Source organism: Dipteris shenzhenensis, chromosome 2, assembly GCF_047967505.1.
Source record: "Dipteris shenzhenensis isolate YYH24624 ecotype China chromosome 2, Dip_SZ_1.0, whole genome shotgun sequence".
Taxonomy (NCBI): Eukaryota; Viridiplantae; Streptophyta; class Polypodiopsida; order Gleicheniales; family Dipteridaceae; genus Dipteris; species Dipteris shenzhenensis.
In genome coordinates this window covers 811,954-827,719 of record NC_141597.1, presented here as the reverse complement: position 1 = coordinate 827,719, position 15,766 = coordinate 811,954, and the positions used below count along the sequence as shown (strand labels likewise).

General features: G+C 54.1%; 1 non-coding gene and 2 pseudogenes across 1 annotated transcript; all 3 read right to left on the bottom strand.

The window, feature by feature from the left end:
* Positions 1-3,462: 3,462 nt before the first annotated feature.
* LOC147904192 (5.8S ribosomal RNA) lies at positions 3,463-3,614 on the bottom strand. Its single transcript, XR_015543649.1, has one exon. It is a non-coding gene; the product is annotated as a 5.8S ribosomal RNA (ribosomal RNA).
* Positions 3,615-3,928: 314 nt separating this feature from the next.
* Positions 3,929-5,534, bottom strand: LOC147904191 (18S ribosomal RNA; annotated as a pseudogene).
* A 5,742-nt stretch (positions 5,535-11,276) lies between these two features.
* LOC147904190 (5S ribosomal RNA) lies at positions 11,277-11,395 on the bottom strand (annotated as a pseudogene).
* Positions 11,396-15,766: the final 4,371 nt, after the last annotated feature.

The following is a 15,766-nucleotide window of genomic DNA, read 5'->3' as shown; positions in this document are numbered from 1 at the left end:
GGGCTTGCACCTTCCGTGCTCCTCATCCCACCCTCCTCACACTTGAGCGTTTGTTTAATTTGACTTTGGGACAATGGCACTGCTCTTCGTTTCTTTCACGCCTCCCGCACCTCTCGTGCCTCTCGTCTCTGTCACTACGCTTTTCACGCCTCTGGTCACTATTATTGTGCTTCTCGCGCCTCGGGTCTTCACTATGGTTATAGCATCTCAGGGGTTCGCACCACCTATTTTCACCAATGCACCTCTCGGGTCATTGCTTCCACACCTCGTGCCTTCCGCGCCGTTTCCCATGCATCTCACGACTCCTGCGCCGTTCACTCGGGGCTTTGCACCCTCCATGCATCTCACGGCTCTCGCGCCGTTCACTCGGGGCTTCGCACACTCCGTGCTACCCACTTGGGGCCTCGCATCTTCTGTGACGTCCATCGCCTCGGTTGGACCCCAAGTCACCTGTTTGCTGATCATCCTACTTGGTGCGCATCTCACACTCCCACGACACGGTTCTGCTTCCCTGCTTCCATTAGTCATCCCTTTTGTCTCTTTGGCCATTGTTTCAGATCCGGTTCTCCTTTCTGCTTGGGCCTGCCACCATACCTGACTCCACCTGTGCCTTTCTTCCTCCTCCGAGTCCTCATCTTCACTTTCACTTTCCGAGCCGCTCTCTGACTCTCGCTGTTTCATCCTCCGTTTCACTCCCGGACTCCTCTGTATCATCCTCCAACTCCTTCTTCACATATAGATCCATCACCAACTTAAACACCACCATGAACTCATAGCGCCACCTGGCCGTTTCACCTCGGTGTCATACGGCTAGCTATTCCAAGTACCCCATATCCTTGCTCAGGAGGACATTCACCCACTTTGGAACTGCCCTCATCACATCCACTGTGGCTTCCATCTCTGGCTTCCCACTCCTCATCACCCATAGTATTGCCTCCTTCCCTTGTGCGTAAGATTGACTTTGCCCGTCACGTGATGCAATACCTCGATACAGGATCCGCCTCGAAGGCTCGCGATACCTTGAGGTTTGCTCTGATACCAAGTGTAAGGGCCCGATAGTTCTGGACTTAGTCTCCGATTGTGAGCACCTTATGTCGGACCCATTTCCGAGTCCCAACCTCCCTTACTGTCTCTTTTTGATACCAAATCCCCTTTATGCGCAGCTTAGCCAACACGACCCCTAGCACGGGCCATTTGCCGTTTATCCCACTTTACCACGCCCCACTGGGCAAGCCCTTGGGCTTCACGTTCTTCGGTCTGCAGAATCACACGGGTCACCAAGACCCCTAGGAACGTCCACCGCGCAACATCCTGATCAGCCCATGTTTCTTTCCTGGTTAATGGTCATTACATGGGTCGGCATGTTTGACCCCTTCGGGCTCACCTCGAGTCCCGGTTCAGTACCCAAACAGTTCACGGTTTATACAATGGTATGGAGAACACACATGGCCCTCACCGTTCCCCACTCACTTTCACATGCCCTCAACTCGTCCCACGTTTTGCTTTCCCGTGCGTGCACTTCAACGTGCACCACAAGATCACAACCCACAAGATGGCATGATGACGTTACTTGCAAGACGGTACTAGATGGAGTGCCAAACGGTCGCTAGAACGCGCTTGATTGCAACAGAAAGTATTTACAAGCAAGAGGGAGCATAAAGGGCCACTGACGTTTTCCTCATCCAAAACAACCTCGTATGAGAGAGCACTATCCTCCATATAATAGTGGCTAGCCACTAGGCACCGCGGCGCCTCCCTTCGCCCCAAAACGGTCCGAACACTCATGGTAGGTCAACCCTAACGTTGACTTCCTTATAATAGTTGTGAGGGACTAGGTCTTCGGGCCTTAGTTTTTCTTCCTATGCAGTGGATATTTCTTGACTCGGCCCCCTCACCTCAGGCGCACCTAGGACTCACTAGCCTAGATGCACTGGGAGCTATTCTCAGCTCGTTTGCGTTCTGCGATGCCTCTGCGTTTTCCAACCAAAACGGGCCCTAGCACGTCCGACACCTAGACAGCCGTTTCCACTCCCAACCACAACGCATCCTCCCCTAGACCCCGACGCCTCTGCGTTTAGCAGCCAAAACGGGCCCTAGCACATCCTGCCCCTAGATGATCGTTTCCACTCCCAGCCATAGCGCGTCCTCCCCTAGACCACCGTTCACGGATTCTCTGATCCTCACGCCCCCCTTTCCTGGGCCACTGCTCCTCAAACGGTTCCAGCTCCCCACTTGTATCCCGGCCTACCGGTGAAGACACACAGACTCACGGGCTTGCGCAACACCTGACCTTCCTTGGATAGGATCCTCGATTCATAATTCACATGGAATGCCCACCACGCGATGTTCCACCTTTAGCTTAGCTTGCTTAGAAGGTTACACAACGGTTCACGAATATTTACAAGGGTATGAAAGGAATGGGCCGCTCACCGTTCCTTGCTCACTTTCACGTGCACTCACACCCTTCCCACGTTTTGCTTTCCAATGTGTGCCCACACAAGTGCACCACGAGATCACAACATGTAAAATGGCCCGAGACGTTACTTGCAAGAAAGTACTAGAAAGAGTGCCAAACAATGCCTTGATAATGCTAGACTGCAAGAAAGAGTATTTACAAGCAACTGAGTGCACGAGGTGCGTAAAGCCCGCCACGAGTGGTGCGCGCTTCATGCCTCAGCCGACATGATGGCATAGGCGGGCCATCGAAAGCCCGCTCTTGTGCCATTGCATCGGCTTGCACTGACCAGCACCCCGCATCGAGCGGTGGACCAGCTCTCACCGTTCCGCATCCGATCGGGGCGCACCCGCAGCCTCCATTCGCTTCCCTCCTAGCAATTTCAAGCACTTTTTAACTCTCTTTTCAAAATCAGGACTTTTCATCTTTCCCTCGCGGTACTTGTTTGCTATCAGTCCCTTGCCCGTATTTAGCCTTGGATGGAATTTACCACCAGCTTAGGGCTGCATTCCCAAATAGCTCGACTCGCCAACGGCACCTTGCGAAGCAACAAGGTCCGAGCTCGACGGGGCTCTCACCCTCTCCGACGCCCCTTTCCAGGGGACTTGGGCCCGGTCCGTTGCAGAGGACGCCTCTCCAGACTACAATTTGCGTGGCGAGGCCGCACGATTCTCAAGCTAGACTCTTTCCGGTTTGCTCGCTGCTATTAGGGAAATCCTCGTTAGTTTCTTTTACTCCGCTTAGTGATATGCTTAAACTCGGCGGGTAGCCTTGCCTAATCTGAGGTCCATGTTCCAATATGGGGGGAGCTCGTCGGCACTCGCACATGCACCTCTGGGCGATTCATCTGCAAACTACCGCCCCATGAGGGGCGGACCACCCTTGCGACACCTCGCCACTCGGTGCCATAGATCCATTTCAGCCGACCGCAGAGAGGCATCACGGATGGCTAGCTCCGCCGCTCGGCCCCTCTCAAAGAGGAGGGGTTAGGGGTGTGGTTGTGGTGAGGACGCTCAGATAGGCATGCCCTTGGACAAGTCGTGGATGCAAGTTGCATTCAAAGACTCGATGATTCGCAGAATTGTGCAATTCACACTATGTATCGCATTCGTTGTGTTCTTCATCGTTGCAAGAGCCAAGATATCCGTTGCTGAGAGTCGTTTTTACTTGTGTTACATCCTCCACGAGGGAGGGAGATCAGACCGTCGCATTTCTACGGTGCCTCGCACCCCCCATGAAGGGGGCGAAAGGTTTATCATGCAGCCCCGTGCTGAGGCACGGAGGAGGGGGCTGCCCGTGCAGCAGACGAGGGAAGATCCCCACCCCTGCTGCACAGCTGACGGGCCACCCGACCTGATGCCACGCCTACTTTCGCCCGGCTTCGGTAGGGAGGGTGGCGCTGACAGTCATGCCTTTGAGTGCGGCCCCTCGACATTACGTCCATGGTTGACAGTGTTTCAAACAGATGTGTGTCAATGATCCTTCCGCAGGTTCACCTACGGAAACCTTGTTACGACTTCTCCTTCCTCTAAATGATAAGGCTTAATGAACTTCTCACAACGTCACCGACGGCGAACCACCGGCGTCGCTGCAATTCGAAAACTTCATCGGACCATTCAATCGGTAGGAGTGACAGGCAGTGTGTACAAAGGGCAGGGACGTAGTCAACGTGAGCTGATGACTCGCGCTTACTAGGAATTCCTCGTTGAAGATCAATAATTGTAATGATCTATCCCCATCACGATGAAATTTCAAAAGATTACCTAGGCCTCTCAGTCTAGGTCGTAAACTCATTGAATTCATCAGTGTAGCATGCGTGCAGCCCAAAACATCTAAGGGCATCACAGACCTGTTATTGCCTAAAACTTCCATGGCCTAGATGGCCATAGTCCCTCTAAGAAGTTGGCCACGAAGAGGATCCTTCGTGTAACTAGTTAGCCGGCTAAGGTCTCATTCGTTAATAGAATTAACTAGACAAATGACTCCACCATCTAAGAACGGCCATGCACCACCACCCATAGAATCAAGAAAGAGCTCTCAATCTATCAATCCTTACTATGTCTGGACCTGGTAAGTTTCCCCGTGTTGAGTCAAATTAAGCCGCAAGCTCCACTCCTGGTGGTGCCCTTCCGTCAATTCCTTTAAGTGTCAACCTTGCGACCATACTCCCCCCGGAACCCAAAAACTTTGATTTCTCATAAGGTGCTGGCGGAGTCATCGAAGTAACATCTGCCAATCCCTAGTCGGCATCATTTATGGTTGAGACTAGGATGGTATCTAATCGTCTTCGAGCCCCCAACTTTCGTTCTTGATTAATGAAAACATCCCTGGCAAGTGCTTTCGCAGTAGTTCGTCTTTCATAAATCCAAGAATTTCACCTCTGACAATGAAATACGAATGCCCCCAACTGTCCCTATTAATCATTACTCCGGTTTCGAAGACCAACACAATAGGACCAGAGTCCTATCACGTTATTCCATGCTAATGTATTCAGAGCATTGGCTTGCTTTGAGCACTCTAATTTTTTCAAAGTAACATCGCCGAATCCACGTCCCAAAACCAACTAAGGCCAGGAGCGTCTCCCCAAAAGAAAGAATGGAGCGACCAATGCACACCAAAAGATGCGGACTACTCGCCCCACCCTGAGATCCAACTACGAGCTTTTTAACTGCAACAACTTAAATATATGCTATTGGACTGGAATTACCGCGGCTGCTAGCACTAGACTTGCCCTCCAATGGATCCTCGTTAAGGGATTTAGATTGTACTCATTCCAATTACCAGACTTGTAAAAGCCCAGTATTGTTATTTATTGTCACTACCTCCCCGTGTCGGGATTGGGTAATTTGTGCACTTGCTAGCCGTTTCTTAGGCTCCCTCTCCAGATTCGAACCCTAATTCTCTGCACACAATGTGGCATGCGGTTGTGGGAGGCAACCCACCCCGGGAGGGTGAACCGTGCTCATCGACAAGGGCCAAGGCACACCCTGCCATCCAAAGGCATTTCGCTTGCCCACAAAACGCGTCACCTACACATGCCCGGGTACCGCACAAGGTAGGTCCACCGGCACACGAGGGTCACGAATGGCAGCCCAAGCACCTTTCATGTTGCCTTGCCTATCGTACTTCGGGGCTGAGCCGAGGCGACCCAATGCCATTAATGGTCGGATCGCCCGTTCCGAAACACACCCATTTAGAGTGACTCACAACCCCTAGGATCAAGTCCTCACGGAGCTGGAACCCATCAATGGTCTATCGCACAAGGTTCACCACCATCTGTAGGTATAGAGGCCACAATGTCCATCCGCGATGGGAAGCACTGACGGAATCCTTGATCATACAGTGCCCAAACGGTGGCATGCCCATCTAAGACGCTACTTGCAGTCCCTCATCGCCTACTAGATCGCCGACTGCAACGACCGTGCCCAATCTCGCAAGACGGGCATGCACGAAAACGGCCAAAACGTTCGGTAGAGAGGAGGGTTCACCCACCCATGGAGCCTTCAGTAGTCACAAGAGGGGTGGGGGACCAGATGCCTCACCACACCACGACCCTCGTTCAATGGTCGGCCTTTGCCCACAAGCAGGAGAACCACTCCCCATAATATAGTTGTAAGGGCCCGGTAGTTCCGGACTTAGTCTCCGGTTCTGAGCACCTTACATCAGACCGTTGCCGAGTCCCAACCTCCCTTTATGTGTCTTTCTGATACCAAATCCCCTTTATGTGTAGCTTAGCCAAACACGACCCCTGGCATGGGCCGTCTGCCATTTATCCCACTTTGCACCATGCCCCACTGAGCAAGCCCTTAGGCTTCACGTTCTTTGGTCCTCAGAGTCACACGGGTCACCAAGACCCCCCAGGAGCATCCACTGCATGACGTCCTACTTAGCCCACATTTCCTTCCTGGTTAACGGCCGTTACATGGGTCGGCACGTTTGACCCCTTTGCACTCACCTCGAGTCTTGGTTCAGTACCCAACGGTTCACGGTTTATACAATGGTATGGAGAACACACATGGCCCTCACCGTTCCCCACTCGCTTTCACGTGCCCTCAACCCGTCCCACGTTTTGCTTTCCCATGCGTGCGCTTCAACGTGCACCACAAGGTCACAACCCACAAGATGGCATGATGACGTTACTTGCAAGACGGTACTAGATGGAGTGCCAAACGGTCGCTAAAATGCGCTTGATTGCAATAGAAATTATATACAAGCAAGAGGGAGCATAAACGGATGTTGACGTTTTCCTCATTCAAATCAACCTCGTATGAGAGAGCACTATCCTCCATATAATAGTTGTAAGGGCCCGGTAGTTCCGGGCTTAGTCTCCGGTTGTGAGCCACTTACGTTGAACCTGTTGCTGAGTCCCAACCTCCCTTAATGTGTCTTTTTGATACCACAATCCCCTTTATGTGCAGCTTAGCCAACACGACCCCTAGCATAGGCCATCCGCTGTTTATCCCACTTTGCACCACGCCCCACTAGGCAAGCCCTTAGGCCTCACGTTATTCGGTCCACAGATTCACACAGGTCACCAAGACCCCCAAGAATGTCCACCGTTCAACGTCCTGATCAGCCCACGTTTCTTTCTCGGTTAACAGCCGTTATGTGGGTCGGCATGTTTGACCCCTTTGGGCTCACCTCGAGTCCCAGTTCGGTATCCAATGGTTCACGGTTTATACAATGCTATAGAGAACACACATGGCCCTCACCGTTCCCTACTCGCTTTCACGTGCCGTCAACCCGTCCCATGTTTTGCTTTCCCGTGCGTGCGCTTCAACGTGCACCACAAGATCACAACCCACAAGAAGGCATGATGATGTTACTTGGAAGACGGTACTAGATGGAGTGCCAAACGGTCGCTAGAACGTGCTTGATTGCAACGGAAAGTATTTACAAGCAAGAGGGAGCATAAACGACCACTGATGTTTTCCTCATCCAAATCAACCTCGTATGAGAGAGCACTATCCTCCATATAATAGTTGTGAGGGACTAGGTCTTCGGGCCTTAGTTTTTTTTCCTATGCAGCGGATATTTCTTGACCCGCCCCCCTCACCTCAGGCGCACCTAGGACTCACCAGCCTGAGATACACCCGGAGCTATTCTTAGCTCTTTTGCGTTCTGCGATGCCTCTGCGTTTTTCAACCAAAACGGGCCCTGGCACGTCCTGCACCTAGATGGCCGTTTCCACTCCCAACCATAACGCGTCCTCCCCTAGACCGTGATGCCTCTGCGTTTACCAGCCAAAACGGTGAGCCTTGGCACGTCCTACCCCTAGACGGCCGTTTCCACTCCCAGTCATAGCGCGTCCTCCCCTAGACCGCCGTTCACGGATCCTCTGATCCTCACGCCCCTTTCCTAGGCCACTGCTCCTCAAACGGTTCCGGCTCCCCACTTGTATCCCGGCCTACCGGTGAAGACACACAGACTCACGGGCCTGCGCAACACCTGACCTTCCTTGGATAGGATCCCCGATTCACAATTCACATGGAACACCCGCCACACGATGTTCCACCTTTAGTCCAGCTTGCTTAGAAGAGGTTACACAATGGTTCACAAATATTTACAAGGGTATGAAAGGAATGGGCCGCTCATCGTTCCTTGCTCACTTTCACGTGCACTCATGCCCTTCCCACGTTTTGCTTTCCAATGTGTGCCCACACAAGTGCACCACGAGATCACAACATGTAAAACAGCTTGAGACGTTACTTGCAAGAAAGTACTAGAAAGAGTGCCAAACGATGCCTTGATAATGCTAGACTGCAAGAAAGAGTATTTACAAGCAACTGAGCGCACAACCGCATGTTGAAGTTTTCCTGCTGGACAAAACCTCACATGTAAGGGAGACCATGACCTTCCATATACTCTCCACGGCTCCAAAAGAGCTTGAGCTCTGTCTTAAGCGTGGAGATTTCACAACCAAAAAGCCTAACCCCAAACAAGATTCACTCGAGAGGGTGGCCACACGATGCACACAAGAGCCTAACCTCGATTCAGGAACGCCCCGAATGAGTGGCCACACACCCACTAGCTACCTCAATGTCAAACTTTGCCTTCTCCTCATAATGGGGGGCACAAGTTGACGTGAAACAATATTGTTACACATGGATGAATATTTACAACACGGATAGAAGCATAGAAGTTTTAATTGGAAGCACAAGTCCATGCTCACATAGATAATCTTGAGTGCGTTCGGCCGGGGAGTTTGGAATCAATACACAACCAAGATAGTGTCTCGTGGCCAAAATTTCCACCCTGCGTGAAGTGTATGGTCTAGACGTACTGCGGCGCTGGGCCAAAATTTCCAACCCGCCCATAGCATCACCTTGTAAGAAAGCCCCAACGGCGAGATATATGCCACTAAAGCACCAATGCGTAGGTATGTTGCACCAGGCCAGTATTTCCAACCTGCCTGCAGCATCACGTTGGCGGAACACCCCAACGGCGAGATATGTGCCATTGACGAGCCGATGATGAGGTATGCTACGTCTAGCCAGTCTTTCCAACTTGACTGCAACATCACGTTGACAAAACGCTCCAACGGTGGAATATATGCCATTGAAGTACCGATGACGAGGTATGCCGCGCCAGGCCAATCTTTCCAACCCGATGGTGACGTGGGTGCGCGGGGCACGGTCAGGGGCATGGCAGCGTTGTGTTGGAGGCGTGGGTGCATGGGACGTGGTCGGGGGTGCGACAGTGTTCCGTGCGCCACACGTCGCGAGCCAACTCGGGAGTCTAGGGCGCCACTATGGGACAGGGGCGCGGCGATATCGGTTAGAGGCGTGGGTGCACGGGGCATCATGGGGGTGCGACAGCGTCGGTTGTAGGCACGGGTGCGTGGGGCATGGTCGGGGGCGACGTTGGGTTGGAGGCATGGGCGTGGCTGAGGGCATGGCAACGTTCGGGGTACCACGCATCCTGGCGCGACTCACGAGCCCGAGCCACCACCATGGGACAGGGACACGGTGGGGTCGGGTTGCCACGGTGAGGGGTGCGCAGGGCATCGTCGGGGGCACGGCAGCATCGGGTTACAGTCGTGGGGGCATTGGAGGCATGGGCGCATGGGACGTGGCCGAGGGCGCGGCAATGTTTGGGGAACCATGCATCCCGACTCGACTCGAGAGCCCGAGGTGCCATGGGACGGGGGTGCGGCGGCGTCGGGTTGCTACGACAAGAGGTGCATGGGGCAAGGCTGAGGATACAATAGCATTAGGTTGCAATCGTGGGCGCACAGGACATTGCCAGGGTGCAACAACATTCGGGGCACCACTTGTCGCGACCCATCTCGGGGGTAGCGTTCGGGGCACCACACGTCGCGACGCGACTCAGGAGCCCAAGGTGCCACTGTGGGACGGAGGCACGACAGCATCGGGTTGGAGACGAGTGTGCGCAGGTCGCATCGTCGGGGGTGCCGCAGCGTTGGGTTGGAGGTGCGCAACATGGGGCGACGTTGAGTCGGAGGCGTGGGTGCATAGGGCGTGGCCGGGGGCGAGACAGTGTTCGGGGTACCACGCATCGCGACCCGACTCGGGAGCCCGATGTGCCATTGTGGGACGGGGGCGCAACGACCTCGGGTTGGAGGTTGGGCTATGTGGGTCGTCACTGGGGGGCACGGCAGCGTCGATTTGAAGGTGCGGGCACGTCGAGCATGGCCGAGGCTGCGACATCGGGTTGGAGGCGTGGGCATGCAAGACATGGCCGGGGGTGCAGTAGTGCTCGGGGCACCACGCGTCGCGACCCGACTCAAGAGCTCGAGGTGCCACCGTGGGACAGGGGCGCGGCAGCGTCGGGTTGGAGGCGGGGCTGCACAGGTCGTCGTCGGGGGTGCGGTAGCGTCAGGTTGGAGGTGCAGGCACACAGGGTGTGGCCAGGGGCACGGCAACCTCGGGTTAGAGGCATGGGCGCATAGGTTGTGGCCGAGGGCATGACAGCGTCATGGGTGCTCGGGGCCTTGCCGCATGTTCTGACCCAACACGGGAGGCCGAGGTACCACCGTGGGATGGGGGCACGGTGTCATCAGGTTGGAGGCGTGGTTGCGCGAGGCATCGCCGGGGGCACGGTAGCATCGGGTTGGAGGCGCGGCTCCATAGGTCGTGGCCGAGGCACAGCAGCATTTGGCGCACCACGCATCCCGACCCGACTAAGGGGCCTGGGGTGCCACCGTGGGACAGGGGCGTGGCGACGTTGGGTTGGAGGCGTGGGTGCACGGGGCATCGCAAGGGGCATGGCAGCATTTGGGGCACCACGCATCTCGACCCGACCCGAGAGCCCAAGGCACCACCATGGGACGGGGTCGCGATGGCATCGGTTTGGAGGCATGGGTACGCGAGGCATCGTCCGGGGGTGCGATAGTGTTCTTGGTGCCACGCGAGTGCTCGGGGCGCCACGCATCCCGACCCGACCCGAGATCCCGAGGCACCATCATGGGATGGGGGTGTGGTGGCATTTAGGTGCGCAAGGCATCGGGGTGACGGGGGTGCTCAGGGGCCAAGACGTTGCGGGTGCATGGGGCATTGATGGCGTCATGGGGGATGGGATGCTACAGGTGCGCGGGATGTCACATCGGGACTACGACGGGGGGTCAAGACACTGCTGCAGGTGCGTGTGGCATTGCGAGCACGATCATGGCATCGGGAGGTTGTGAGTGATCGCGTGATATTGAGCGTGGCATCAAGACGTTGCGCGATGGGGTCCTTGGCAACACGTGCGCACGGGTATTAGGGTGTGCGAGACAGGAGAGCGTCGGCCGGGCGTATTGGGTGAGGTCGACGGTCAGGGATACCAAGGCGTGGCAAGACCGCTAACCTCGGGGGCCAAAAGGGTGCAGCACCAGGACTTCTCAGGAGGTCACCCATCATAGTACTATTCTGGCCCAAGCACGCTTAACTGCGGAGAACTGATGGGATTTGGTGTATTAGCGCTGGTGTGACTGCACCATGACAAACAAGCGTGAGAAATCAGTATTGTCTTATTTTGTAAAGGTAGGGGGGGGCGCAATGGGGGATACGCAACATACGCGCAAGGGGGGGCGCATGCGCACAAGTGGGATGGGCGGGTGGGGGGGCACATGGGTGCAAGGGGGGATGGTGGGGAGGATGCGCACAAGGGGGGATGAGGGAAGGGGGAGGAGGGGGGGCATGTCCCACGTTTTGCTTTCCCGTGCGTGCGCTTCAACGTGCACCACAAGATCACAACCCACAAGATGGCATGATGACGTTACTTGGAAGATGGTACTAGATGGAGTGCCAAAGGTCGCTAGAACGCACTTGATTGCAACAGAGATTATAAATAAGCAAGGGGGAGCATAAACGGCCGCTGATGTTTTCCTCATCTAAATCAACCTCGCATGAGAGAGCACTATCCTCCATATAATAGTTGTAAGGACCCAGTAGTTTCGAACTTAGTCTCAAGTCGTGGCACCCTTACGTCGGACCCATTGCCGAGTCCCAGCCTCCCTTAACATCTCTGTTCTAATACCAAATCCCCTTTATGTGCACCTTAGCCAACACGACCCCTGGCACGGGCCGTCTGCCGTTTATCCCACTTTGCACCATGCCCCACTGGGCAAGCCCTTAGGCTTCACGTTCTTTGGTCTGCAAAATCACATGGGTCACCAAGACCCCAGGAACGTCCACTGCACAACGTCCTGTTCAGCCCACGTTTCTTTTCCGGTTAACGGCCGTTATGTGGGTTGGCACATTTGACCCCTTTGGGCTCACCACGAGTCCCGGTTCAGTACCCAAACGGTTCACGGTTTATACAATGGTATGGAGAACAAACATGGCCCTCACCGTTTCCCACTCGCTTTCACATGCCCTCAACCTGTCCCACGTTTTCCTTTCCCATGCATGCGCTTCAATGTGCACCAAAAGGTCACAACCCACAAGATGGCATGATGACGTTACTTGCAAGATGGTACTAGATGGAGTGCCAAACAGTCGCTAGAATGCACTTGATTGCAACAGAAAGTATATACAAGCAAGAGGGAGCATAAACGGCCGCTGACGTTTTCCTCATCCAAATCAACCTCGCATGAGAGAGCACTATCCTCCATATAATAGTTGTAAGGGCCCGATAGTTTCGGACTTAGTCTCAAGTCGTGGCACCCTTACGTCAGACCGGTTGCCGAGTCCTAGCCTGGCCTTAACGTCTCTGTTATGATACCAAATCCCCTTTATGCACAGCGTAGCCAACACGACCCCTGGCACGGGCTATCTACCATTCATCCCACTCTGTACCACGTGCCACTGGGCAAGCCCTTAGGCTCCACGGTCTTCGGTCTGCAAAATCACACGGGTCACCAAGACCCCAAGGAACGTCCATCGTGCAATGTCCTGATTAGCCCACCTTTCCTTCTTAGTTAATAGTCGTTACATGGGTCAGCACGTTTGACCCCTTTGGGCTCACTTGGAGTCCCGGTTCGGTACCCAACGGTTCACGGTTTATACAATGGTATGGAGAACACACATGGCCCTCACCGTTCCCCACTCACTTTCACATGCCCTCAACTTGTCCCACGTTTTGCTTTCCCGTGCGTGGAGTTCAACGTGCACCACAAGGTCACAACCCACAAGATGGCATGATGACGTTACTGGCAAGATGGTACTAGATGGAGTGCCAAACGGTTGCCAGAATGCGCTTGATTGCAACAAAAAGTATATACAAGCAAGAGGGAGCATAAACATCCGCTGACGTTTTCCTCATCCAAATCAACCTCGCATGAGAGAGCACTATCCTCCATATAGTAGTTATAGGAAAGTCAACGTTAGGGTTGACCCGTGAGTGTTCGGAACGTTTTTTGGGCGAAGGAGGCACCACGGTGCCTAACGGCCAGCCACTACTATATGGAGGATAGTGCTCTCTCATGCTAAGTTGAGTTGGATGAGGAAAACGTCAGCAGCCGTTTATGCTCCCTCTTGCTTGTAAATATATTCTGTTGCAATCAAGCGCGTTCTAGCGACCTTTTGGCACTCCATCTAGTACCGCTCTGCCAGTAATGTCATCATGCCATCTTGTGGGTTGTGACCTCGTGGTGCACGTTGAAGTGCACACACAGGAAAGCAAAACATGGGATGGGTTGAGGGCACATGAAAGCGAGTGGGGAACGGTGAGGGCCATTTGCATTCTCCATACCATTGTATAAACCGTGAACTGTTAGGTACCGAACCGGGACTCGTGGTGAGCCCGAAGGGGTCAAACGTGCCGACCCACGTGCATAAAGGGGGAAAAACGGCCGACGGCCTGGGCCAGGAGTCGTGTGGGATAAGCTGCGCATAAAGGGGATTTGGTATTAGAAAGAGACATTGAGGGAGGTTGGGACTCGGCAATGGGTCTGATGTAAGGTGCTCAAAACCAGAGACTAAGTTCAGAACTACCGGGCCCTTACACTTGGTATCAGAGCAAACCTCAAGGTATCGCGAGCCTTTGAGAAGGATCCTGTATCGAGGTATGGCGTCACGTGACAGGCAAAGTCAATCTTATGCACAAGGGAAGGAAGCAATACTACGGGCAATGAGAAGCGGGAAGTCGGAAATGGAAGCTGCAGTGGATGTGATGAGGGTAGTTCCAGAGTGGGTGAACGTCCTCCTGAGCAAGGATATGGGGTACTTGCAGCGGCTAGTATCAAGGTATGACACAGAGGGTAAAACGACCAGGTGGCACCATGAGTTCATGGTGGTCTTCAAGTTGGTGATGGAACTCTATGTGAAGAAGGAATTGGAGGATGACGCAGAGGAGTCCGGGAGCAAAACGGAGGATGAAACGTCGAATGAGTCAGAAAGCGGCTTGAAAAGTGAAAGTGAAGATGAGGAGTCGGAGGAGGAAGAAAGGCGTAGGTGGATTCAAGAATGGTGGCAGGCCCAAGCAGAAAGGAGAACCAGATCCGAAATGGTGGCCTAAGAGACAAAAGGGATGACTAGCGGAAGCAGGGAAGCAGAACCGTGTTGTGGGAGTGCAAGATGCACCCCGAGGAAGACGACCGGCAAACAGGTGACTTGGGGTCCAATCGAGGTGATGAACGTCCCAAAAGACACGAGGCCCCAAGCGGGTAGCTGCGAGGCCCCAAGCAGGTAGCACAAAGTGTACGAAGCCCCGAGAGAGCAGCGCTGGAGCCGTGAGGTGCAAAGGGAATGGGGTGGGAGCCGTGAGGTGCATGGAGGGTGTGAAGCCCCGAGTGAACGGCATGGGAGCTGTGATATGTGTGGGAAACGTTGTGGAAGGCGCGAGGTGTGGAAGCAGTGACCCGAGAGGCACGTTGGTGAAAATAGGTGATGTGAAACCCCGAGACGCTATAGGCGTGATGAAGACCCAAGGCGCGAGAAGCGCAGTGACGGAGATGGGAGGCGCGAAAGGTTTGAGTGGCGCGAAGGAAACGAAGAGCAGTGCTAGTGTACCAAAGAAAAATGAAATAAACGCTCACGGTGAGGAGGTCGGGATAAGGAGCACGGAAGGTGCAGGCCAAAGACCTAGTGACGTGGTAGGCCCGAAGGAAACTCGAAAAAATGCACAAGGCGTGCAGGTGACCCAAGAAAATGCGGTAGGCGCAGGAATGAAATGGGAAAGTGCTCAAGGCACAAACGGTGGAAAGGGAGCGGAAATGATGCAAAACGGCGAACAGGTTGAAGATGGAAGCATGGAAGGCATAGTGGAATGGCAAGCGGAGTCTTGGGATGAAGAAGAGGAACAGCACTAGGGCAAGGACAAGAGAGCAATCAAAAGCCCGTGGCAACGTAGAGGCATGTGCAAAAAGGATGCCGAGACAAATAGGGAAAACGGCGAAGTGGAAGAGCATGGGATGAAGACAAGAGACAGAAAGGGAAAACGGTGGAGTACAAGTGCAGGTCTTGATAGACGTAGAGGCATGACCCGAAGTAAAGCCTTAGGGCAGAGGAGGAAGTGTGAGGAAGAAGAGGAAGAAAAGAAGGTAGTGACGGCCAAGGGGATGAAAGACGTGTGATGAGGCCAAGGCATGAAGCAGAAACGGTGAAAGGTGAAGCGGAAACGGCGGTTGGAAAAGAAGGCAAGACAAGACAAGGTAGAACGGCGGGAAGGATGAAGGGAACGATGAAATCGCTAAGGCATGAAGTGGAAACGGCGGAAGGCGAAGATGAAATGACGGAAGGAAAAGAGGAAACGTGAGATGGGAAAGAAGGAAAGGCAAGGCAAGGTAGAACGGCAGGAAGGATGAAGGAATGCATGAAAAGGCCAAGGTTTCAAGGAGAAACGGCGGATGAAGAAGAGGCCAAGGTGAGGCAAAGAGGTGGAAGGTGGATGCATAGGTGCAGGGTGAGATGTAGACCAAGGGAGCAG